General features: G+C 37.7%; 1 long non-coding RNA gene across 1 annotated transcript in view; it reads left to right on the forward strand.

Annotated features, from left to right (window-relative positions):
- The window catches only part of LOC311431351, a 43575-nt gene extending 38664 nt beyond the window's left edge, over nucleotides 1-4911 (forward strand). Inside the window, exon 3 of the long non-coding RNA XR_014689372.1 lies at nucleotides 4777-4911. This is a non-coding gene — a long non-coding RNA (uncharacterized lncRNA). The remainder of the gene's footprint in view (nucleotides 1-4776) is intronic.
- The last annotated feature ends 21533 nt before the right edge of the window (nucleotides 4912-26444 follow it).

The following is a 26444-nucleotide window of genomic DNA, read 5'->3' on the forward strand; positions in this document are numbered from 1 at the left end:
ATGGGCTGCATCAATAAATAAATAGCTTGTCAGCCACATTTTCTATTATGCCAGAGTAGAAATGTTACATTTAAAAAATGTTCAAATGTATCTTCTTTCTGAATTTCATGCATCAAAGATCATATTGCTCCTCCATAACCTACACAGTATTTTAGTTTCGCTAAATGTAAAACAGAGGGATTTTTTATTTATTTATTTTTTTTTTTCACTGCAAACCCTTCCTTAACTGGTAGAACTATTTGGTTTGGTTTTTATTTCTAAATAGCTTTTTTTTTTTTTTTTTTTTCTTTGTTAATATCTTTATTGAAGAAAATCAATTGTATGGTCCCAGGAAATAGGGCCAAAAGCAACTTCAGAAGGTTATCTGCACAAGCGCATTACATGCATCAAAATTTCAGAGGTTATGAGAAGGTTTCTTATGATAAGAAAGATTATAACATTGTTTTATTCCAAAAATACGTTTGATTGTGTATCTTTAAAAAACCTCTCTCAGTGTTTCACAGGAGTAGAAAAATCTGAGCTCTAGCCAGATGATAATTAGCTATTATTAGGATAAATGAGGAATCTATATTTTCTGTAGCTGTGTTTTGCCATGTCTCTTTTTATTTTTCCACATTTTCTGCTGTACTCTGTTACTTCTTCTTTACATGGGAAACAGTACATTGTACCTTTGTTTGGTGAGTTCAGCCTACAGTTAGTGCTGTGTTCTAGGCATGTTTGCTTTTCATTTCTCCTTCCTTTTCCATTTAAATGACTGACATATTTCTAACATCCTTCTTCTAATAGATGTTTAATTTTAGGGCAGTGGTCCTCTCAATTTTTATTCCAGTTTCTTAAGGATAGGGAATCAGCCTAAACATTTAACCCTGTCAGTGATGGGAGGTTTTCAGGTCTATTCTGTATGTTACTGAGATGTGTGTCCTCAGCAGATATACCCAGCCACTTCATTTACTTTCATCTGATGTCTCTCCCAAAGATAACCAATTCTAATGCTCATGTTCATGTCTTCATTAGGGAGAGTTGGAACATTGCTGATTTCTTTGGCACCTTCTAAACTGATATAACTCAGCACCTTCAATCTTTTCCTGTCTGATGAGTACCAACATGGATTTTCCTGCTATGGTGGTTTAGCTCTGGCTAACAGCCAAACACCCTCCCAGCCAATCCCTCAGAGGGACAGGGGCATAAAACAGGATGAAAAAATGTGGGTCAAGATAAATGCTGGAGATTCCTTACCAATTACCATTGTGGCTCCCCAGGGAAGTGGTCACTGCACCGAGCCTGTCTGAATTTAAGAAGAGATTGGACTGTGAACTTAGGCACATGGTCTGAACTTTTGGGTAGACCTGTGCGGTGTCAAGAGTTGGACTTGATGATCCTTAAGGGTCCCTTCCAACTCAGGATATTCTATGATTCTATGATTCTATGGACATAACAGACTCTTGAGTGAAATTAATTTAATTTATTGCCAATTAAAATAGATTTGGGTATCAAGAAACAAAAAACAAACACTGAAACAACACCTATTTCTCTTCCTAGGCTTAACTTCATTCCTGACTACTCTATACTGATAACCCCAAACTAAAGAGGAAGGGGAATGGGAGGTTGATTATGATCAGTACATAGTGATTTATCTCCCTACTGCTGCTTCTTCCTCACACTTTACCCCTACTCCAGTGAGTGTCCTTTCAATGAGCTGCAGTCCTTCAGCATAAACCCACTCTAGAACAGTCTCTTACTTAAGAGCTGCAGGGGTATCTCTGGTTCAGTGCCTCCTGTCCTGTCCTGTCCTGTCCTGTCCTCCCCTCCCCTCCCCTCCCCTCCCCTTCCCTCCCCTCCCCTCCCCTCCCCTCCCCTCCCCTCCCCTCCCCTCCCCTCCCCTCCCCTCCCCTCCCCTCCCCTCCCCTCCCCTCCCCTCCCCTCCCCTCCCCTCCCCTCCCCTTCCCTCCCCTCCCCTCCCCTCCCCTCCCCTCCCCTCCCCTCCCCTCCCCTCCCCTCCCCTCCCCTCCCCTCCCCTCCCCTCCCTTCCCCTCCCCTCCCCTCCCCTCCCCTCCCCTCCCCTCCCCTCCCCTCCCCTCCCCTCCCCTCCCCTCCCCTCCCCTCCCCTCCCCTGGGTGCTGGCAGGGCTGTTTCTTCCTCTTTCTCTCCTTTTACCTCTCTCTCTCTCTCTCCCATTCTCTCCCTTCTTTCTTTCATTCTCCCTCCCTCCCTCCTTTTCTTTCTGCTGGCTGCCAGGCAGTGCTATGCCCTTCCTTCCCCAGACTGTCCCTGAGGTGAGGCGCTGCCATCTGGCTGCTGGGCCCAGCTGGCCCTGCATTAGGGCTGTTGGAACTGACTGGGGCCGGCATGGGCAGCACCATCTCTTTTTTTTTTTTTTTTTTTTTTTTTTTTTTTTTGCTTCATGTCTTATTAAACTGTTTTCTAATAAGAAGTTAGTACCTGACTTTTTCCCCATAACCCAAACTTAGTTCATCCTGTTCACCTTGTTTCCAGATGCTTTCATACTTTTATCCATTATCTGCACTCTCTTCCTGAAATGACTCCCTTTAGTCACATATATTTTTCAGTACTAGTTGTCCCGTAGTAGCATAACTGTCATTTCTGTATAGCTTCATGCTGTGTCTTCTTTGCCTGAGATAATGAAACTGCCAAATACAGCTGGTACCTGTAGAAGAGGGCAACTTATTACTAAATCCATTTGGTACCCATCAGTTGCTAAAACAGAACTATATGTAACTTAAACAGTCTCTCTCTCTCTTTTTCTTTTTCTTTTTTTTTTTTTTTTTTTTTTTTATATATATATAGTTCTAGCACCGTGCTGACTTCATTGAGTACTCAGTGCTTAAGATTAATGCAAGAGAACTTCTTTGCTCTCTGTTGTATGCAGCCATCTGAAACAAGTCAACAATATTTTCACAGTACCTAACTAAGACTGTCTTTTAAGCTGAATTATTAGAAGCATAACTGCCAGTATGGCAGCAAAGAGGAGAAACTGAGGGCAAAATGGAGAGGATAAAGAGGAATAGCACAGCTATAACTTAACATAAAACAGCCAAGCAGTTTTCTTATTGCCCAAGCATATTGGAGACAAAAAGAAAAACAAACAAAAATCTACCAACCAACCAACCAACCAAGAAACAACAATAAAAGATAATGAACTGGGAAGCCAAAAGATCTTGGCTTTGGTGGTAATGTATTTCTGATGCAATGGAGTCCTGATTGTCAGTGAGAAGTTGTTAGTTGTTCCCTGGCAATCTGATTGACAGGGAAACAACTTGTACACTGCCAATCCTCCAGGCTCAAGCCATGCTGCAAGTCAGCTAGCAATAGTCAGAACAGAGATTTCATGTCCATTTCTACCCACTGTGATATGACAAATCATCCCTAGACAATCCCTTTCACCACAAAAAAATAACTAAATAAAAGTGAAAAGAAATTTGACCCCCTCACCCTGCCTTGTCCAAGACCTTTAATGTATCTACTGCTGAAACCTTGTAGACTAAATCAGAGAGAATACAGTTAAAGATTAATGTTGCTATGTTTCAGTAACATTGAATTATGTTTTTCATCAAGTATTATGATCCAGATGGGCTCTGTATGTACAGTTTCAGAATCTCCTCTTCATTGTAAATTTGTCTATTTATTCTCCTCTGTTCCACTGATGTGACATATTGTCATATGACTCATGTTGTATCTCTCCAAAACCTAGTCCATCATCAACAGCGGTTTTGTGAAAAGTACTTGTAAAATTCATCATGACATTGAACGTACATTTCATTAGCATGTTTCCAAATAATGTCACTTCATTTTGTTTCAATGATAACTACCAGTAAACATCACTTTCTTCCTGTATTAAGTAACTTAAAGGATTTTTCAGTTAGAGATGAATTTTCCAAGCCATTGGTGTTATAATTCACATGTATTGTGTGCATCCAGATGAATAAGCAGAGATTAGTCATTCATTTTAAAGGGTATCAAACACTGGGAAAATTTCCTTGAGTAATTGTCTGTGGTTAAGTTGCCAAAAATTTCAATGAATATTGCTCACAACTATTTATTGAAAAGTTGTACTTTGTACTTAATTGTACTACTCCTTTTGTATATGATAAAAAGCAAAACAGACAGGAATATGAGGTACTCCCTACCTCATATGTAGAGAGATACTGGGTGTGAGTCTGTTCTCAGATACAGCAACTCACAACAAACAAATAAGGCTGTATGCTTATTCATTAAACTTTTGACAAATCCAATGTCTAGAGTTTCCCTGGCACAGCACCTTCCAGTGAGATTCAGGATAAGGGAATAGACCGTTTAAAATTATTGTCCATGTAATCTTAGGATTTCACCCACTTTTGCCATCAAGCAGTAACTTTCAATTTTTGATTCTCAAAGGAACACTCTTTTTTTCCTTTTTTCTGTCTGTATAGTAAATTAAAAAAGGAATATTGTGAAATGGTAAAGAAATTATGTTCAGGCAATAAAATTTCCAACAAGTGCAATGAGATTGCTGATATATGCTACTAGAGAAGAAAACAATAACTGAAGATCTCCCTAAGGGGATCTGCAAATGGAAAAAGAAGTCAAGCAAGACTACTGGAAGAAGTTAGGAAAAATTTCTACTGTTCTTCTCAGGAGGTCATTATATAGGATGGAAAGAGACAAGAAAGAGTCAAGTCCTCCCAGCAGGGAGGACTTTTTTTTTTTTTTTTCCCCTAAGTTATCTTATTTTAAATTGATATGTCAACTTCTTTTTCCTTGCCTTCTTTCCTTTCACAGGTTGTCCCCAAACAGAGAAAGAAAACCAAAGTGCATCCTGTTCCCTATTGCAGGATTGAGAAGGAGAGGAAGAAAAAATGTTTAAAGACATAGGACTGGAGGCAAAGTCTTTGAAGGGAAAGAGAAAGAACAGAGCAGATATGACATATGAGGGTAAAATTGTCTGAGTTAGAGCAAATAAGGTGATTTGAAACAGAGTGTGGTGATCATGGCAAACATTTTTTTTTTTTTTTAAACACACCATTTCTATAGTTAGAAAATTTATCAAAATGGAGAAATGAGACTTTGTTCACCAAATTTAGGTTTATATATTCAGCTGTCTTGACTCTAAGCATTTTGTCTTGGGCTCCCTTTGTTTTACGTAGAGGGAAGTGGAGCTGCTCCTGAGGATGTTTCATCTTCCTCTAGCCATCTAAAGTACAGAAGATGAAATACCTGGAAAAAAAAAAAAATAATTCCTTCAGGTGTCTGTAAGGAAAGTGCAGCTTTTAATTGTTTTAAGTGAAGTGAGGTGCTGTTGCAGAAAGAACAGCTGAAAACACGACAGACACTGGTATGGTCAGATCATGCTCTCCTTTATTACCCGAATAGCTTGACTTTTATAGCAAACTTAACAGGGGCGGATAGTGTCTCACACAAGATTATTGGTCAAAAGCACTCAGACAAACAACTGCAAGAAAACAACCCCACCTGCAAGAAAACAACCCCCTTATGATTAGCAGTCACACAGATCCCATCCTTGAAGCCAGCTGCTGGCAACAATATTTTTCTAAATTCCTCAATTGAGCGATGTGGGAACATTGTCATGGGAACTTCTCATAGTCATCTTGGTAGCTTGGTTTGCTCAGCTGCAGTAAACCATGGGATCTTTGCTGTTTCAAAAATCCCTCAACAATGTGCAAATGACTGTGTCTCTTTCAAGATGTCTTAGATAGACTTCAGAAACAATGGTTGTTGAAAATTTCTCTGTAAAATCTTATGAACATAAGTAAGTTAAAAGGAAAAAAAAATATTCTTACCTCAGTTAGTTAGACATAGATAATGCCATTTAGACATAGTGGGTATCTAGATTCTTACTGAATGTGTCTACTAAGGAAGAGCTATGATATTAATGCAAAATAAGTAACACCAGATTTTAGTTCTGAGTGAGAAAATAGTGTAAGAAATTATTATTCAACTTCAAATGCAACGCAAGTGGAGGGTTCATTTTTAGCTAAATATATCCTAACATTTAAATATTTAAACTGGAAAATAAGGGAAAAAACTTTTGTCTATGAATAGTGTATTTATCCATGTACAGTTAAGAAATATAATTATTAAAATACAGCTTTGTTTTGATTTTATTTAGCTTTAAAACTAAAAATAATCTGATATTTTGTAATAAAGTCAAACTGGAATTTTTAGTTTGTGCTTTAGGCATTTAGTTTGTGCTTTTAGGCAATTAAAAGGTTTAGGCACCTTTTAATTGTGTGCCACTATCAAAATCACATGAAAATCTGCCTTTCTTATGAGATGTGATAAGGGTGGTATTAGGCCTGGAGTTTTTTTAAGAAGCTGTCTCTACAAAATGCAAAGGCAATTAGACTTAAATTTTCTTTTAGAACATATAAGAAAATCTATAAAGCACTAATGTTTCTTATAAAGAAAGAAAAGTTGATCAGTTATCATAGTAGGCTGAAATAAATACATTTCACGCCCTGTAGAACTACATACAGGAATAACTCAGATTCAAGTTCTCTCAAGTCCTATTAAATTGCCTACAGAAATAATTGTCACCCTCCCATTGTAGGAATATATATGTATTGAACTATCATCCTTTAATAGTTGATTATAATGTGTCTTCTTTTAGTCCACATAATAATCCTGCTTGTCGATCTTGGCCTGTAATACTGTCCTGCCAGATGGAAGATGATAATGAAAAGTTATTCTCTTTCTTCCATATACACATATGTATATATATATATCAGATTTTATTTTACATTCTCAGCATAGTATTATTGCATTTTACTCTGAGTAATAATGTGAAAATATTTTTGTGACTGAGTTTTGGATATATAGTTCTGTACTGGTTCATTGTAATTTTATTTTCTTGTCATATAAGTTGGTTGGCTATTGCAAGCACTCTTGTACAAGAAGGAGCCAGAGGTATAAAGCAGAGAAGTCACACACTAAGAAACAGCTGAGAAGAGATATAACAGAAGTAAAATTTGCTTTTGGAACATAACGAAGTGAACAGTAATATATTTGTTCTCTGCAGCATATTGTCTTTTATATTCCAGTAATTTTTCCTTGCCTTTTATTATTTTTTGCCATTTTGCATAGAAAGAAATAAGACATAAAAATCCCCTGAGAACAGGTTTGAATCCTCTACCAAAGAAGAAATAGGACTAATTCAGAATTCTAAACTCAAGCTGAAAAATAAATAAATAAATAAAATAAAAGAGAAAAGACACAGCTTTGCAGTGGTCACTCTTCTTCAAAGCAGAACTAGGAGTAATTTCTTACATGAGACATTTTATATTAAGAATTGTTATTTTCTTCCTATTTTTTTGATCCTACTCTCTCTAGTCTCAAGTCTCTTGCACAGCTGAGGCAATAGACTGAATAAACTCTAGACTGGTTAAGAAAAGAAGCGGATACATGTTATCAGGTCTTCATTCTTTTTGTTGGTGGTGCTGTTTTTTGATTGATATTCATAATTCATTTATAACAAATTATCGTGCTTCTGAATAAAGCTGAAAGCTTTTTAATATTCTCTGGTTCTGCTGCTGAAAAGCTGAGCCTCCTTGTTTTTGGAATGCCTGAGTCAACATGGATGTATCAAGAACTTTAAGAGCTACTTACACTGTGATAAATAAAAACAAAACTTTCTGAAATGTATTATTCTGAATGTAAATTGTCAGATATCAAATGGAGAACAAATGGCAGTAACATCTGCCATACTACAAGTGGTAGCAAATGTGGGCATGTACTGGGTCTGGCTGGAATGTTAACTTTCCTGGCAGCAGCCCATACAGTGCTGTACTCTGCACTTGTAGCTGGAACAGCAGTGTTATCACACCAGTGTTGTGTCTCCTGCTGAGCTGTGCTGGCACAGCATCAGGACTCTCTCTAACCCTCCTAGGGGGTGGGCAAAAAGTGAGAAGAGAAACATCACTAGGGCAGCTGACCTAAACCAACCAAAGGGATATTCCATACCATGTGATGTCACACTCAGCAATAAAAGGTGGAAACGTCTCTCATTGTGAAAACGTCGGTCCTCCTCCCAAACACTGGCTACATGCGTTGAAGCCCTGCTTCAAGGACGTGGTTAATCATCGCTCATTTGTGGGAAGTAGAGAGTAATTTCTTTCCTCTGCACTTCCACATAGCCTTCATTTGTTTTATTTGTTTGTTTTCCTCCCCTTCTTTTTTTTTCGTTTTTTATTTTCCCTTTCCCCCTCCTTTTTCCCCTTTCCCTTTTTATTTCCCCTTAGTTAAATTGTTTAGTTCATAATAATCTTTCTTTAATTATTATTATTATTTCCCTTTAATTATCCTTATCTCAACCCGTGAGTTGTTCTTTGCTTTACTTCTCCCCCTCCTCATCTAAGGAGGGGGAGTGAGAGAGCAGTTGTGGGGTTTAGCTGCCCAGTACGGTAAAACAACCACAGTCCTTTTTGGCGCCCAACGTGGGGCTCGAAGGGTTGAGATAACAATAGAATTGACTAAAATGCGTACAACTAACACACTTACTTGCTAGTAACCATGTTCAGTGTCCTGTTAATAATGGCTTTGATCATATGTCATGCAATCCATGTCATATTCTCCTTTCTCCTATATATCCGATCCGACAAAGTGCTACAATCTGTGTTCGTTATTTTTGAATTCGCTATGCTGCCAAGCACTGGCCTTGAGTTTAATCTGGAATTCAGGCTCTGTGCTGTTATCATTTGGGTCTCATGGAAACTATCTTTTAGAGAATATTCAGAACTACACTGCCTTCCTTTCCTCATCTGGATACCAGTTTATTAATAATATCAGGAATGGTACCTTTCCCTTCTTTCACAGTGGGCTAATTACAACAGTTTGGGAGTATTTTGAAGATCCATGTGTAACCCATGTATTGCTATTTCTAATTCTGAATAACAGATTTCATCTTCTCTCTAAGATTAGTCGATTGTTTAGAAAACTTACTTGGCAATCTGTCTCGAAACAGTCTTGTGGTGAGTGGCAAGGTCTATGGGATGATGTTGGCAGATACCTGTCACGAGTGTCTCCTCCAATAGTTTTGAAATTCACCCCTGAGCAAGTGCTAAATCCTAAAAACTTGGTAGAATGTTTGAGAGTTGTATGTCCTGACTCTGATAATGCCGGAGAACGACAGCTTACAGCATTGTGCTGGGTCCTGGCTTACTCCTATCAAACACTGTTTAACATCATCCAGCAACTTGAAGAGAGGGAGGAAGACTCTGAGTCTGATGACCAGGTAACACATGCTGTGGCTGACCCAGAGGACCAACCGACTATGGTATCAGTCACCCCCATAGTCAAGTCAAAACAATGGAAATGGAAGTCAGCTCATTTAATAAGGGAAGAAACCTCTCCTAGGAAGGAGGGAGAAGGGGAAATGGCAGGCACCTCTAAAGCAGAGCCACCACAGAAACAGCATGAAGAAGAGATGGAAATCATAAAGGAATCAGAAACTACTCGATCCTTATCCCTGAGTGAGTTGCGAGAAATACGAAAGAATTATGGTTGATGCCCAGGTGAACACATCCTCACCTGGCTGCTTTGATGCTGTGATGCTGGGGCCAATATCCAACAATTAGAAGGCAATGAAGCCAAGCAGCTGGGATCCCTCTCTACAGAAATGGTAATTGACAAAGTAATTGGGAGAGGAGCACAGGCCCTCAGCCTCTGGAGACAACTCCTGGCAGCTGTGAAAAAAAGATATCCCCATAAGGAAGATATTGTATATCACGTAGGCAAGTGGACCACTATGGATAAAGGTCTCCAGCATCTGCGGAAATTAGCTGTGCGGGAGATGATTTATAGTGATTTGGACAATGCCCAGACACCTCAAGATCCCGATGAAGTCCAGTGCACAACATCCATGTGGTGTAAATTTGTGCAGAGTGCACCATCAGCACATACCAGTACACTGGCAGTATCTAATGGGGATGAGGGGATGGGATCAACAGTGTATACTCTGTCCTGCCAGCTTCAAAAATATGAAGACAATCTCTCTGCTCCACTACAGTCCTGTGTCTCAGCTGTGGAGAAACTGTCTGAAAGACTTGACCAGCTCATGGAATGAGCATATTCCCCATATTCTCCCTCATCTAGATGGAGTGATACTTCAGCCACTAAGAATAAGCATTTGCCTGCTCAAGAGAGAGAGTACCCAAGACTCACACCGGGTGGCACCTTGTGATTTTATCTGCGTGACCATGGGGAAGATATGAGGAAATGGGATGGTGTACCTACTTCAACCCTAGCTGCTTGGATGCGTGAACTGAAAGGAAATAGAGTAGCAAGAAGAGGGTCTCCTAAGAAAAATGCTGCTCCAGTTTCTATTGGGCAGTACCCCAGAGGCAGTAGAAGACCTGATGTTATTCTTGACCTTGATGAAGGGACCTCTGCTTCTCATTTGCAAGAATTAAGTGGCAGACACTCCAGCCAGGACTAGAGGGGCCCTGCCTCTGGCCAGGTAGAGGAGAGGGATAACCAGATTTATTGGACTGTGTGGATCCAATGGCCTGGCACATCGGAACCACAAAAATACAAAGCTCTAGTGGACACTGGTGCACAATGTACCTTAATGCCATCAGGCTACCAAGGGACAGAACTCATCTGTATCTCCGGAGTGACAGGGGGATCCCAACAACTAACTGTACTGGAAGCTGAAGTGAGTCTAACTGGGAATGAATGGCAAAAGCATCCCATTATGACTGGCCCAGAGGCTCCGTGTATCCTTGGCATAGACTACCTCAAGAGAAGGTACTTCAAGGATCCAAAAGGGTACCGGTGGGCTTTTGGCATAGCTGCTTTGAGCACAGAGAAGATTAGGCAGCTGTCTACCCTGCCTGGCCTTTCAGAAGATCCTTCTGATGTAGGATTGCTGAGGGTTGAAGAACAACAGGTACCAATTGCTACTACAACAGTGCACCAACGGCAATATCGCACCAACCGAGACTCCCTGATTCCCATCCATGAGTTGGTTCACCGTCTGGAGAGTCAAGGAGTGATCAGCAAGACTTACCTTTTAACAGTCCTATATGGCCAGTGTGAAAGTCCAATGGAGGCTAATGTCCAATGGCTAATGGAGGCTAACAGTGGACTACCGGGGCCTGAATGAAGTCATGCCACCATTGAGTGCTACAGTGCCAGACATGCTAGAACTTTAGTACGAACTAGAGTCAAAGGCAGCCAAGTGGTATGCCACAATTGATATTGCTAATGCATTTTCCTCCATCCCTTTGGCAGCAGCATGCAGGCTGCAGTTTGCTTTCACTTGGAGGGGCATCCAATACACCTGGAATCGGCTGGCCCAGGGGTGGAAACACAGCCCTACCATTTGCCACTGACTGATCCAGTCTGCACTGGAACAAGGGGGAGCTCCTGAGCACCTGCAATACATTGATGACATCCTCGTATGGGGCAACACAGCAGAAGAAGTTTTTGAGAAAGGGAAGAAAGTAATCCAAATTCTCCTGAAAGCTGGTTTTGCCATTAAACAGAGTAAGGTCAAGGGGTCTGCACAGGAAATGCAGTTGGTGGGGGTAAAATGGCATGATGGACGTCGCCATATTCCACTGAATGTGATCAATAAAATAACAGCAATGTCTCCACCAACTAGCAAAAAGGAAACGCAAGCTTTCCTAGGCCTTGTGGGATTCTGGAGAATGCATGTGCCAGGCTATAGTCAGCTTGTGAGTCCTTTATATCGAGTGTCTTGACAGAGAAACTATTTCGAGTCGGGCCCGGAGCAACAACAGGACTTTGACCAAATCAAACAAGAAATAGCTCGTGCAGTAGCCCTTGGGCCTGTCCGTACCGGACCAGCTGTGCAAAACATACTTTACACTGCAGCTGGGGAGCATGGCCTCACCTGGAGCCTTTGGCAGAAAATCCCAGAAGAAACTCGAGGTCGACCTCTGGGTTTCTGGAGTCAGGGCTACCGAGGATCAGAAGCCAATTACACCCCAACTGAAAAAGAGATACTCACAGCACATGAGGGTGTTCGAGCTGCTTCAGAAGTTGTGGGTAGAGAAGCACAGCTCCTCTTGGCACCACGGCTAACTGTGTTACATTGGATGTTCAAAGAGAAAATTCCCACTACACACCATGCAACTGGTGCTACGTGGAGTAAGTGGATAGCGTTAATTACACAGCGGGCTCGAATGGGAAAACCTAATCGTCCTGGAATCCTGGAAGAGATTATGGACTGGCCGGAAGGCAGAGATTTTGGAGAGCCAACAGAAAAGGTAACCTGTGCTGAAGAGGCACCACCATACAATGAGTTGCCAGAAGACAGAAAGCAGTATGTGTTGTTTACTGACAGATCCTGCTGTGTGGTAGGGAGCCATCAGAAATGGAAAGCTGCTGTGTGGAGTCCCACACGATGAGTTGTGGAGGCCATGGAAGGGGAAGGCGAGTCGAGTCAGTATACAGAAGTAAAAGCCATACAACTAGCCCTAGAGATCACCGAAAGAGAAAAATGGCCAGCTTTGTATCTCTACACTGACTCATGGGTGGTGGTAAATGCTCTGTGGGGGTGGCTGCAGCAATGGAAACAGAACAACTGGCAGCGCAGAGGTAAACCTATCTGGGCTGCTACCCTGTGGCAAGATATTGCTGCCCAGGTAGAAAACCTAGATATAAAAGTACGTCATGTAGATGCCCACATGCCCAAGAGTCGCGCTACTGAAGAACATCAGAACAACGAAGAAGTGGATCGAGCTTCGAAAATTGAAGTGGCTCAGGTGGACCTAGACTGGGAACGTAAGGGTGAGCTGTTTGTAGCTCAATGGGCCCATGAAGCATCAGAACATCTGGGGAGGCATGCCACTTACAGAGGGGCTCGTGATTGAGGAGTGGACTTGACCATTGAGGCCATCACACAGGTTACCCATGAGTGTGAGACCTGTGCCATCAAGAAAGCCATGAAAGACTGTGGTGGTTTTACCGTGCTGGGCAGCTAAACACCACAGGGCAACTAAAGAGTGTGAAAAGCAATTCATTTGCCCATCTTAGCTGAGCCTTCCGGTAGTAATTCTTATCCTCCTTTTGCTAGATGAAGTTGCTAGATCAAACTCTACAACTACAGAATTGGTCCAAAAAGCAGTGTTTTCTCACTTGCCTTATATTTATTTAAATATATATTGGATTTAGATTAGAATTTGGTATGGTGAAACCAGTTAGAATGGGCATCTTCCTTCCTATCTGTTCTCATTAAGCTTCACTTTGCTTTTATTTGTTTATTTAATATAGGTCTAGTCCACTTAAATTAATGACAAATTACTTTTGACCTCTATGAAATTTTACAAATGGGAAGTATTAACAGAAACGTCTCTACTACAATAGGAAACTGATAGAAAAATTAACTTATTATAGAATCCAGTTAGTAAATAAAAGGTTTCTGAAGTTATACAAAACTTCCCAGGAATATCATATTCCATAAGTACAGAAGCAAATCAGGATCACATTTCAGTTCAGGCTGAAATAAATAACTGCATGTCAAATATGCATTTGTATTAGAACATTTTAAATATATATATATATATTTATATATATATATTGAATGTAAGGCTCTGTAAGTCAAGATTTTAACCTGAATAGCATAGAATCATAGAATCATTAAGGTTGGAAAAGACCTCCAAGATCATCTGGTTCAACCATCACCCTATTGTCAATGTCACCCAGTAAATCATGTCCTTAAGCATTGGGTCCAACCTTTCCTTAAACACCCCCAGGGATGGTGACACCACCACTTTCCTGAGAAATCCATCCCAATGCCTGATTACTCTTTCTGAAAAGAAATGTCTCTTAATTCCCAACCTGAACATCCCCTGGTGCAACTTGTCCTATCACTAGTTATTTGCGAGAAGAGGCCAACCCCCAGCTTCCCACAACTTCCCTTCAAGAATCCTGATTAATGTTGATAATCAGAATAGGAAACATATTTTGAAGGAGTGATGTTGGCTACTACACTACTTTGGTTCAAGGCTTGAGATTTAAGGGAAGGTTTCTGTTGACATAAGAAATGAGTACATAACTATTCATATGTTTTATGATGAGCAATAGAATTTTAAGACTGACTGATAGCCTCAATACAAAGCTAGAGATTCAAATTTAAAAACTGACAAGGAGAAGGTTAAGGCTTATGCTTTATTGGGAGTGAAGACAAGAGGGATCTGGATAGTATTACATGTATGAGCAGTGGGCCTGTGTGCGTCTAGTTCATTGAACTTGTTTTTCTGCGTAACTTTTGCAGGTCAGACATCATACATTAAGCTTAAATGAAATGTTCTAGCTATTGCTTTCAATGAATGCTAGCGTAAAAGTTGTCAAAAGGGAATTAAATTCTGTGACAAAGCCCAGAAGTGGTGTACTATGATTATTATTAATTATATTATATTATTATTATTATATAATATTATTATATTAATAATAATAATAACAAAACTTTTAAATGTCTTGTTGATTTTTTTTTAAAGAATAGTTTTTTTTTTTTAAATAGGCTTCCTTCCAAAGGCTTCCTTCTTTTCTTCTGTCCTTCCTTCCTTCCTTCCTTCCTTTCCTTCCTTTCTCTCTTTCATTTTTCTTTTCATATAAATAAAAATCTTCATTGCTAGAATACCAAGCAGTATTGCTGATAATTGCATTTTTGTAGGAAAAAAAATGGATGAAATATCTGAAAATCTGGTGGAAAGTATTGTACAACTGCTGCATTTGAAATAAATAAATAAAACATCATTATGTTTTTATTTACATCTGTACTAATATCTAGAGGAACAAAGGCAGTATTTCAGTTATAAAACCTTTGTAATAATAATCACTATTCATTTTTATTCAATAAAATAAAATCTGTGATGTGACACTTGGGTTTTTGAATATTGGTATACTCATTCAGGAAGGAAAATGCAGATGCCAGATACAGAAAGTAAGAGGAATTTAATAATTAATTAATTATTTTTTTTGCATCAGTTTGGAAATATTTTTTTTAAATGTATGTGGTTTTGTTTGCATGTCATCTTCATGTATATAAATACAAAGTGTATGTAAGAGTACTCTAAACACATATGTACATGTGTGTGCTTGCTGTCTGCTCATGTGTTTTCAAACTTTGATAATATAGCCCAATGTGTATTTAAGGCTTTATAAATATAGCTTTGAAAGTAGTCGCCTGTGTACTGTGTTCTTTGTGACAAAATTACTTAAGCTTCCACTGGTGTGGTGAGAGCCTTTCACTGGCAAATAAAACTGTCTATAAACTCCGTGAATTTCTCTGCATTTTTTAATTTTATTATTATTACTATTATTATTATTTTAAGGATTTGAGGTTCTGACTGGGAGAAATACTACAGAAGTCTATGGTTACATTTTCCATCAGTTTCACAATGGAAGAATAGAAATCTGAATCCCAAACTTTTCAGAATAGATATAGACTGCAGCAAATGATGTTTTATTTTTTCTCATACATTTTCTCTTTTAGATTATGGCACACACAGAGAGTTTAGATTTGGTATTTTGGCCATAAGGATGATCTACAGAAACATAGTCACATTAGGTATCACTGAACGAGCTGTAAGACATACATTCTATATTTAAGAAGTGAATTTGTAACTCCCACTGTGTATTTGTGTGGTTTTGACCACAGGTATTAGTAAACGGCATTAGTAGTACCTTAGCAGTACCAAATCTCAACAGTGTTTATAGATAACTTGTTCACTCCTCCCTTACAAGTGCCTACTTTGTAGTTAGGCACTTTTTTTTTTTTTTTTTTTTTTTTTTTTTCCTGTTGGTCCAAGTAATATATCACCAATATATCAATGGTGATGAAAGAAGAGAGATGTCTGTGCTTCACTTAATTGTGAAAAGATTAAATGCACACCTTTTCAGTGAAATAATCACATTGGATGTAATAGAACAACAAAAAGGGGGAAAAAAAAAAAAAAAAAGAAAAAAAAAGGATGTCATCTCAAACTGTTTCATATGTAAAAGCTCAATGCCTCTTTTTGCCTAAGAAAAAGCCTGATTAAAAAGAAAAAAAAAATGCTTGTAAAGTGCTTGTGAAAAAGAGTTGGATATAAAACAATTCTAGCCTTGAGTAAGACTGGCCATGTCACAAAATGTGAATTTCTATTCTTCCTAGCTATGTCTTGGAGATACCCTGCAAACTGTACTGACTAAGGAAACAAGTTACTATAATATCATTTAGATTAACTAATGGGTGTTGGGGTATTGAGTAGAAGAAGGGGCAGATAGGGAGGGAAGGGAAGGCTCTTATCTGCAAGGCTACAGAATAGCTGTGGGGCATTTCTGATCATTAGAGTATAGCCAATGCAAACTACTTCAGAGTCCTCATGTGGTAACACCTTGCCCTACTGGCCCCTCTTCTGCCAATCTGCCCATACCAAGTGCAAAAAATATTGTGACAAAGCTAAGTGCCACAGAATGAATACTTACTTGGATATAGAAATACATTAGTATTTGTTAAAGACAGGAAGTATTATTAAGCATATATTTGCAAGTTCAAAGAAAGACGGAGAATCAGACTTACCTCTGTCGCTTCAAATATCAACACCAATAAAAGCTATATCCATGCTAGCTTATGGTCCTGAACAAATAAATAATTGCTTTGCTGGCTAACTACATTATTACCTTCTAGCCACTTGCAATGCACTCACCCTGGCAGACGTAGAGTGAAAGGACAGGTGGATTTTTCTTGTGTATTTCATTCCATAATCTGGAAGTTTGCCTTGAGTTACAACAAAGAAATCCTTTTCTCTAATAGAAGTTCACATTATTTTACATTTTTACATTTATATATTTTTACATTTTACATATTTATTTTTGTTTACATTATTTTATTAAAAGCTGTTATTAGGTGAATAGATACTATTTAATTTTACCTTAAAGTATTAATTTTACATTTACTATTTAATTTTACCTTAAAGTCTAAGAGCTAAAGTTAGAATCAATAAATCTATCAGAAAACCAGACCTGGGGATTTCTGAGCATGAAAGCTGAAGCTGCCCATATTTAGTGTTGATAGTATTCAGGGAATCATTTCTCCGGGGTTCATTTCTCTCATTCCCCTTTACTCCCTTATATTAAATATATATATATACACACACATATATATATACATATATATAAAATCATATATAATTAATGTATTATATAATTAATATATATAATTTATATATATATATATTATTTTAATATACATATATGTGTGTGTGTATATATATAATATATGTATTATAATATATGTATATAATTCAAAGAGATTATACCCACCTGTGGTGTGTTGACCTTGGCTGGCTGCAGGGTGCTCACCCTCCATGAGATAATGATAGGGAGATTACTTGCCAGTTATTGTCACAGGCAAAACAGTTTCAACTCAGGAAAGATTAATTTAATTAATTGCCAATTAAACAATAGAGTAGGATAAAGAGTAACAAAAACAAAGCCAAAGCAGATTTCTCCCATCCAACCCCTCTTCTTTCCAGGCTCAGCTCCCACTCCATTCCAGAATCATCTGAAGACCTCCTGCCCCTGAGCAGTGTGGGTGGGGATGGGTGACACAAATAGATTTTTTTACATAATTTTGATTTAGCAGCAATTTAGAATTTATTAATACTTTTATGGTAAATCACAAAATTGGATACTGTGATTTTTGACAGCACTTAATCATCTCCTAATTTAACACAATGATTCAGCAGAATTTGCTGCAATTGAGGGAGTGACTTAGTTAAAGATTCAAGAATGGCAAGGTTCATATGAGACTTACTGTAGCGTACTGGAGGATTTCTAAACTTGGTTGCATGCTTACTAGATGTTCCCCCTTTTGGTGAACTACTCACCCTTCTCCATCATTGACTTTTGTTTGTGGACAAGCCTTTATCGTTAGGGAATCAGCCCTGATTCCACACAAGAACCACACCAGGGGTGCCTGAGAGCTCAGGGCCACATCCTGCTCTGATCTCTGGAGAGCTCAAAGGACTCTTTGCTTTGGACCTCTGTTTATAGAGACAATTGGCTGCTAGTCAGTGCTTTTCTATCCCAGTTATGGCTCAGGTTAAACATTTTTGGCATTTTTCACCAAATGTGCCATTCCAGTACCTTCCAGAATGTACAGTTATGGTACTTCCCAGAATGGGCTACAATCCAGGCTGTGGGGTCCAACACATGATCAGCCTGTTTATATTCACCCATTATGCCTGTTGCTCATTGACAGTGAGGAGTGAGGTAACACTAATTAACCTTGAACCATAGATGAATTGGGGAAAGATCTATTCCACCACAATGGGGGATGCCCTCAATCACATCATCTCTGCTGCATCTTCCTCCTCACTCATGCTGTTTCTTTGCTCCAGCATGAGTGCTTTCCATGGGATAAAATCCTTCATACATGTCATATTCTGGAACAAAATATTACTAAACAATATATGTAAAGAAAATAGCACAAAGAAACTTCTCATTGACACTAGACCTTATTTTTTATTGCATTATCAGTCATGAACTATGATAATTCTTGACTAATAGCTTCAGATATTTAAAAAAAAAAAAAAAAAAAAAAAAAAAGCAGTATTGCTCATACAGTGTTATAAATATAGTTTGTTCTTCATATTGTTTTCACTGACACTGTATTTGCTATTCTTAAGTGACTTAATTGCTTTCCCTTTCTGAATCTCAGCTGTCAATATAATAAATGTTAATTTCTGTATTTCTTTTCCTTAGAAATTTTCAACAAGACGGCCTTTAAATGCTCTCACCATGCAGAACATTTTTTTTTATGTGAATTAAAATATTTTATAAAACATAGACTAAATTAACCATATTTTGCTATTAAAAGAACAAGTCATCTTCACATTTTTTCACATCATTCTTCAACCAAAAATAATACATTTATTTTTATATAAAACGTTATACATTTAAAATGAGAATTATATCATAGAATGTAGATGGTATCATTCCCAAATGGCTAATAATCTTTTATTTTGCCACCCTCTCATTTATTACTTTTTAATCTTGTTTTATGTAACTAAGATATTTCAGCTTATTTTATGTAATATTAAAGAGAAATATATATATATTATATATATAACAATGAATATATAGAAATATTAATTTTAGTTTTGCTTTATCTTTGGATAACTAATAAAACAACATAACATCTATGGAACAGAAAAATATTTTTTGAAATACCTTCTGTTGGAGCCAAAAACCTCTTTAATGTTCAATTGGTTTTGTTTTAGATATTTTTGGAGCATTGTAAAATAGATAAATAAGGTCAAAGCAAGTGAGCAAGGTACAAATAAAGCCATCATATTTTTGTCTTTATAATTAACATACTGCCTGCTTGGTTTGGCTAGATATACTCACCATTATGACAGAGAATTGATGGTGTAAACACATTAAAAATATTACTGTATTTGTGTGTTGATGGTTCAGATCACAGGATTGTCTTGTACTTGACTTTTAGAAGAAGCTGCTCTAGAATAAGATGTTGTATAACAGTCAAGTTTTTTGATGAAGAGAGGAAAGGTTAATGTCATTATGCCTTAGAATTTGAGAGATGGTGTAATAGCTTTCTATGTTCATAAAAGAAGCCTGGAAATCTGTTTTCTACAACACAGTAACTTCATGTTCTAATATAACACTTAATATAAAAATGGCAAATACATTATAATACAACCAAATCTTTGTGGTATCTTTCTCAATGCAAGGTGATTTATAAATCAGTAACTGAATTATTCACTTCTTTGGATTCTAATAAAGCTGGTGCATACATACATTTTTCTTTTTTGCAGAAAAGGCCATACATACAAGTAAATGCCAGTCGTTCTGGCTTGCTACTGTTATTCAACTTTGGCCCGAAGGAAATCCTTTCATTCTTTCATAGAATCACATAATGATAGAATATCCTGAGCTGGAAGGGACCCACAGGGAGCATTGAGTCCAACTTCTGGCTCCACAGAGCACCACACAAATATCAAACCATATTTCTGAGACCATTGTCTGAATGCTTCTTCAATTCCAGCAGGCTCTGTGCTGTGACCACTGCCCTGGGAAGACTGTTCTAGTGCCTGATCACCCTCTTGGCAAAGAACCTGTCCCTCATATCTAACCTGAACATCCCCTGTTACAGCTTCATGCCATTAAACCTTTCTTTCATATAATTCTTACTCCTGAATGCACAATTACTTATCAAGTGGTCAAGGACTAGAAAGCCATATGATGTCAGTGCTATAGAAGTTCTCGGCATTCTACCTGTAATAATGACCCTTATATTGAGATTTCATAGAAAAGATGAATGTAGCAGGATGGTGTCAGAAAATACACGTTATTTATGGTCATGTTTTAGGTACTATGTGAGCAGAGAAACTTCTTTACTGTGGTTAGAGCCAGTGATTTTTTTCCAGATCTTATCCTTGTAGTACTGCACAGAATAAGGTTAAATAAGTTATTTAATTATGATGTGCCCCCTGCATAAGAAGCCTGTCAAAGTTTTATTTCATGAATAAACAATGAATGTACATTGGCATAGGACTTTGGTGTTCTTTGAGAATATGTATTTTATGATAAAAATCTGTTGGAAGAGAATAATTCATACTAACAATTCAGCTGTACTGTTTTGCAGATGAGAATATATAAGTAAAAAGGAATATTTCCCTGACTCCAATATAAAATTCATATTCCCAGCCTTGACTTCTTCTGTCCCTACCTTTCCCAGTAAGCATCCACTCTCTTTCTAAAGAATGAATTCAGGTTGCAGTACATGAGGTATGTGTAGAGTTCTCTCCTTAGCATGTGATGTAACTTAAATTTATTTCATTTCACTAGAAGGGAAAAGAGGTAGACTTCTGCTTTCACACTGGCATCCAAATAGAGAAGTCCTGAGTTCAGGTTTCAGCTGTAATTTCATGTTTCTTTAAGTTATTTATCATTTCCTTTTAGTCTTTATGCTCCAGAGGTCTAAGTAACAAGTCAATATATCTCAGAAAATTTCATTTCTGGTGGATTTTCTATTTAGATACCATGGATGCCCTGGTATGGATTTCTTTCAGGACGGGTATCTCATTTCCACTTAGAGATATGTTACTCTAACATAGTGCAATAGTGCTGTTCTCAGCCAAAACTAGCTACACCAACACTAAGAGAGGGGTGAGAGCCAAATTCTCATTCAGAGTGTGATTAGGTTCCTGTTTAGGTTAAAAGGTGGACTGATATGTATTCAGAAAACACTCAGAAGTAAACACTGTCTTGAAAAAGTGTCTTTTCCTGGTAAACTCCTTTTAATAAGAGTCATATTATTTTGAAATTATTTAGTAAGCAGCAGCTTTATTGAACCATGTTGAATTGCATTTTGACAGGGAATTGAGTACTTTCCAGAATTTACTTTCCTGTCAGCAAAATAAAGTAATGTTTACTTCTGCTGCCCTACTGTTATTTTTTGAATGCACATGACTGAGTCATAAGTCCAATTTCACGTTTCTATTTTACTTCAAAATGATAGTGCTACATGTACGCACCCTCTCAGCTAGCTTGGATTCTTCCATTTACCACTTGCTTAGCATATATCTTTTCCAGTTACTTTTTGACATTATTTACAGTTTATCCCCTCTTGTGAAGAAACTTTTGCTCCCAGGAGGAGTTCAGCCATGTATAACAGCTGTGAATGTGTGCTTCTGCTGTTGACAATAAACAAACAAACAAATAAATAAATAACCCTCCTCCTCCCCTCCCCCAATAATGCTAGAGATGTGTTTTATCAACCTGTAGCAATGCTAGCAAACGGGTTAGCAAGAAGTCACATTAAGTGGCTTTGGAACATTTCAGCAGTGTAAATGCTTTTGACCGCAATTGGAACAATGATCGCTGCAAGAGGAAAAAATAGGTTAAATGAGACAGACCAAAATAATCATACTGGGCAGCATCAGCATGATCCTTCAGTAAAAGGTGAAAAATCCATATGACTTTAGGTTGATTTATATTTAGGTTGGAGAAAAAAAAAAAATCCTGTCTTCAAAATTATTGATCGGCTTCACGCTGAACAGGAAAATGGGAGAGATATTACTGAAGTTTTACACCTCTGAATTTTTTCAGACACTAGGTCAACTGCATGTCATTTGGTGGTCCTTCATGAGGTTGTGCCAAACACCTTGTGCTTCATGAGGACATATGAATTCCATTCTTCCCTCCTCCTATACACATTTGAATAATTCAGCTTGCCAATTTTAAATGTTGAAGAATGTTGATAGGACATTGTACTGCTCCTTGTAGAAGCAACTAAGTCCTGAAGTGTGACATGCAAGTACCCTTTCCTTTTACCTACCAGAAAGTCTGGGTTTCTTTTTCTATTCTAAAATAGATGGGTGGAAAATTGAAATAACACATTTATTCTTTGTCATGTGTTATTCCAAATCACACTTTACTATGCTAAAACTGAACGAATAGGCCTGGGACCATTTAGTGCTTAACAAGCTAATATAGGTTAATAACAGTCCTCAGTCAAGAAGTGACAGACTTAGGTACCTTCCTTATTTAATTGCACTGTACGTTGGCAATAAAAAGAAAGGTAGAAAGATATTCACCCTCTGCTTATGAGGCAGGGGACCTACTGATGAAGAAATGGAGAAATCTGAGATGCTGAATGCTTCTTTGACCTCCTTTTTTACTGAAACGATGTATTCTCAGACCACTGGGTCCCTCAACCTAGTGACAGAGGCTGTGGGAATGAAATACATTCCCGCAAGGGTCATAGAGGAAGGAAATACTCATGTAGAATGAGCATACACATATGACAGCAAATGCAGAGCTGACAATTCTCACCAAGCTTGGCATGAGGTTCCTCTCCTTTAAATGGCTGTGGAAATGAGGGAAGGTTTGGGAAGGTTTATGATTGACGGAAAAAGGCAAACGTTGTCTTCAAGAGAGGCAAAGAGGAAGTCCAAGGGAACTACAAGACAGTAAATTCTTACACTAGGTTCATTTCAGTTCACATATAGTGAACGTTCCTGATACACAATTAAATGAGTTTCCTGTCAGGAAATCCAGCCTTCACTCTTAAATAAAGAAAATGACAGATTTTAAAATGTGGACTATGATATCTCTGCTATGTAGGATGTAGGTATGTGAGTGAGGGTTAACGTGTATACGCACACACACACTTTCTCTCTTTCACTCAAACACAGACTCAAGTAAATTCAGCCTTATGTAGTCTGCTGAGAATACACTTGTGCTATAACTACAAGGAGTCTTCTTCTCTGACCGAGAAATTATGTTCTTAACATGCTTCTCTTCTTCTTTTGGGAGGGAGGGAGATAGCAGGGCTGTTGCTACACAGTACCTGTCACCAGAAAGCTGTATGTGTAATGTTGTTGTAGTGGATTAAGTGCCACTGCAGTACATCACTTCTGCAATCTTTCTGTCTGTTATCTGTTGAAATGATTTATAGCCACAGTATTTGGTCCAACGTGTATATCCATTTTCCCCCTTCCACCAATCCATATTGCTTGTGACATCTGGCAAGCTTAAGGTTGTCTGCATTTCTCATTGTTAGTATTCTGAGGAAGCCTGGCCTTAGAGCTGAAGTGCTTGATTAAGTCTGCTTATGGCTGACTGTATTTCTCTTGACAAATATGACCTCTAGGTTCAGTATTACTGGAGGTGCCTGTTAAACAAAATAAATTTGGCTGTATGAATATGTCCTTAACCTTTGACATTTTATCCCCAACGGAATCTCATCTTTTCTTCAAAGTCAGACTTCTTATGGCCAACTCCTAAAATTCTAGTTGCAGAAAATACTTTTGAGGCTCCATGTGAGAAAGTTAGTTAAATATCACAGATTTCCTTTTCCATCTCTATGGGTAAAACTAAACATCTATGAAAAATATTTTAGTGTTTGAATGGTTTTCAGAAATACAATTTCTGGAGAAAGCTAAGAGAGGAATACAATAAGTAGTTTGCTAATGTGTAAACAAAAAGTTATATTTCAGAGCAAATGAAAAAAACAAGGCTCAAATAAGGTAGAACTCCCCTGTCTGTTCTTTATACTGGCTGGAGAGGATGGAATTTAGATCCAAAAGCCTTTCATTGAAATTGGAATTATGTTGTCCATAAAAAAAAAAAAAAAAAAAAAAAAAAAAAGCCCTCCATCTTAGCAGATCATGCTGACTTGTTTGTAGTAGCTTTGGAATTACAGTTGGTTTTCATCCATTTAATACACAGGCAGAATGGTGTGGGCTCTATCTGCACACACTGTTGCACACTATCTGTACATGTTGATAGGTATTTAAATCTCTTTGCTCACTTTTAAACTATTTGTAGATGTTTAGAAATTTTATTTGTAATTGTATTTGTACTATACAAATTCTATTTGTATGTTCAGTAACAACATAATTCTTTCCCATTTGCTTGTTTGCCTATTCCTCTGTCTTGAAGAGGTATGCTTTTTGGTTAAGGAACTGTGTTATTTGTACCTTTGTACAGGAACTACTGTTTTTGGATTCTAGTCTGGTTTTGGCATCTCATTATTTTGGAATGCAAATTATTGCTCAAGTGAGGAACTTAGCAAATCTGTGGCTTTGGAGATGGGTAAAAGAAAACAAAATCCAAAGCAGTAAAAACCAAACAAACTCTGAAAAAAAAACAACAACAACAACAACAAAAAAAAAAAAAACAACAAGCTCCCTAACTCTGATGCTATGCATATACAAGTTTTGCAGTTACTCCAGATTATTTTTTTTTTCTCATTATAAATAAGTGAAATTGGAATTCTGTACTGCTTCTCAGTCAGAGAATCATAGAATAGCTTGGGTTGGAAGGCATGTCAAAGACGCCATAGGCAGGGACGCCACCCACTAGATCAGGTTGCTCCAGGCCTCATCTAAACTGGTCTTGAACACCTCCAGGGACTGGGCAGAGCCATTTGTCTTTATAATGTCATCACTTCCTAAATCAATCTTCATTAAAATCACAAATTTTATATTTCCATGCTTTGAGAAAGGAAAGTCACAGCATATAACTGGATGAAGTTATGTTGTTCTCTGGTCTTCTGAAACTTGTTAGATACAGGTACAACCGACCCTGATGACTACTGCTAAGAAAGAAATTGGGCTAATAGCTATTACTGTGTGTATTCATATAGAGTCATTTGGAAGCATAACTGAAACAAACAAGCAAACAAAGCAAAACCAACCAACCAAACAAAAAACATAGCAAGTAAAGTGGAATAATTACATGCACAACCATTAAAACCTTTAAATGATGATCTGTTTATTTGAGAACTTTAAGTTAGGTCTTAGACTTTAATGTAATTGCAAAATTGCAAGTAAAATCTTCTCAGTCATAGTGAAGAAAAATACATTAAAAAAAAAAAAAAAAAAAGAAAAAAAAAAAGAGAACTAAAATTATTCTTCCATGAGAAAAAATCAGCTGGTAGTAGCTAACAAAAGAATATATGCTAGGGCAATAAATAAGTGGTAGTGCTTTGCAGGGTCTCATCATATTTTATACTGAGTGCTTATTTCTATTTGACTTGGTAAAGAAGAAGGTCAGTTTGTAAGTAGCACCCTGTGAAATTTCCAAGAATATATTGGCAGGCAATGAAAACTAATGTAACGCTACTGGTGATAACAGAAATAAATAGTGAGAGGTTGTGATGACCACTTTCACAAAATTTTAACAAAATTTAACTTCACAAAATTGATTTCTGTTCCAACTCTGTTGCTGACACTATATCTTTCTGGGAATGCATACTTCTCATTTGCATAGCTTCCAAGTATTTGAGTGTTGTTTAATTAAAGTTTGACATTTATTCTTTAACAAAAAGCAGAAAAAAAAAAAAGATCAGAAAATGATTAGCTTAATGTATTTGTAATATTTGTTGGGCTTCATTCTATCACCATTGACGTGTGTGGTGCCCAGATGTAAGTGGTGGAAAATAATGAAAATTGGTGCCAATATTGTGACAGTTAGTAGGTAGATGAAGTACAAGAAAAGAAAAAACGAAAAGAAAAAAAAAAATAATCCTTTCTATAAAAACACTATTTGATGCTGTATGGGTTTCTCTATAATCTGAGATTTTTGTTCCTGCACTGTTGCATTCCTCTTGTGTTTAGATAAAGGTAGACTTTGCTCTTCATTCACTGTCCAGACTAAGTTTGAGAGTTGTGGAAGTCATCATACTGTCCAGGAAGTACCTACCAATTACTGAGAAAGTATCTGATTCAGAAAGTTCTGAACAGTGTATTTATTATTTTAATTAATTTAATTGTATTATTTTAGTGGACCTACGTACATTTCCAGCCCAAAATACTTATATGAGACAATAAGGTAAAATAGAAGTTGTTTGATACCGTCTCTTTTGAGTGGGGGTGGAGTATTTGCTTTCCAGCCCCCAATCCTCCCTGTCACATTGCCTTTTGTGGTTAAGTTGAGGAATTTTAAAT

The sequence above is a fragment of the Aythya ferina genome (assembly GCF_964211825.1).
Source record: "Aythya ferina genome assembly, chromosome: 2".
NCBI classification, from domain to species: domain Eukaryota; kingdom Metazoa; phylum Chordata; class Aves; order Anseriformes; family Anatidae; genus Aythya; species Aythya ferina.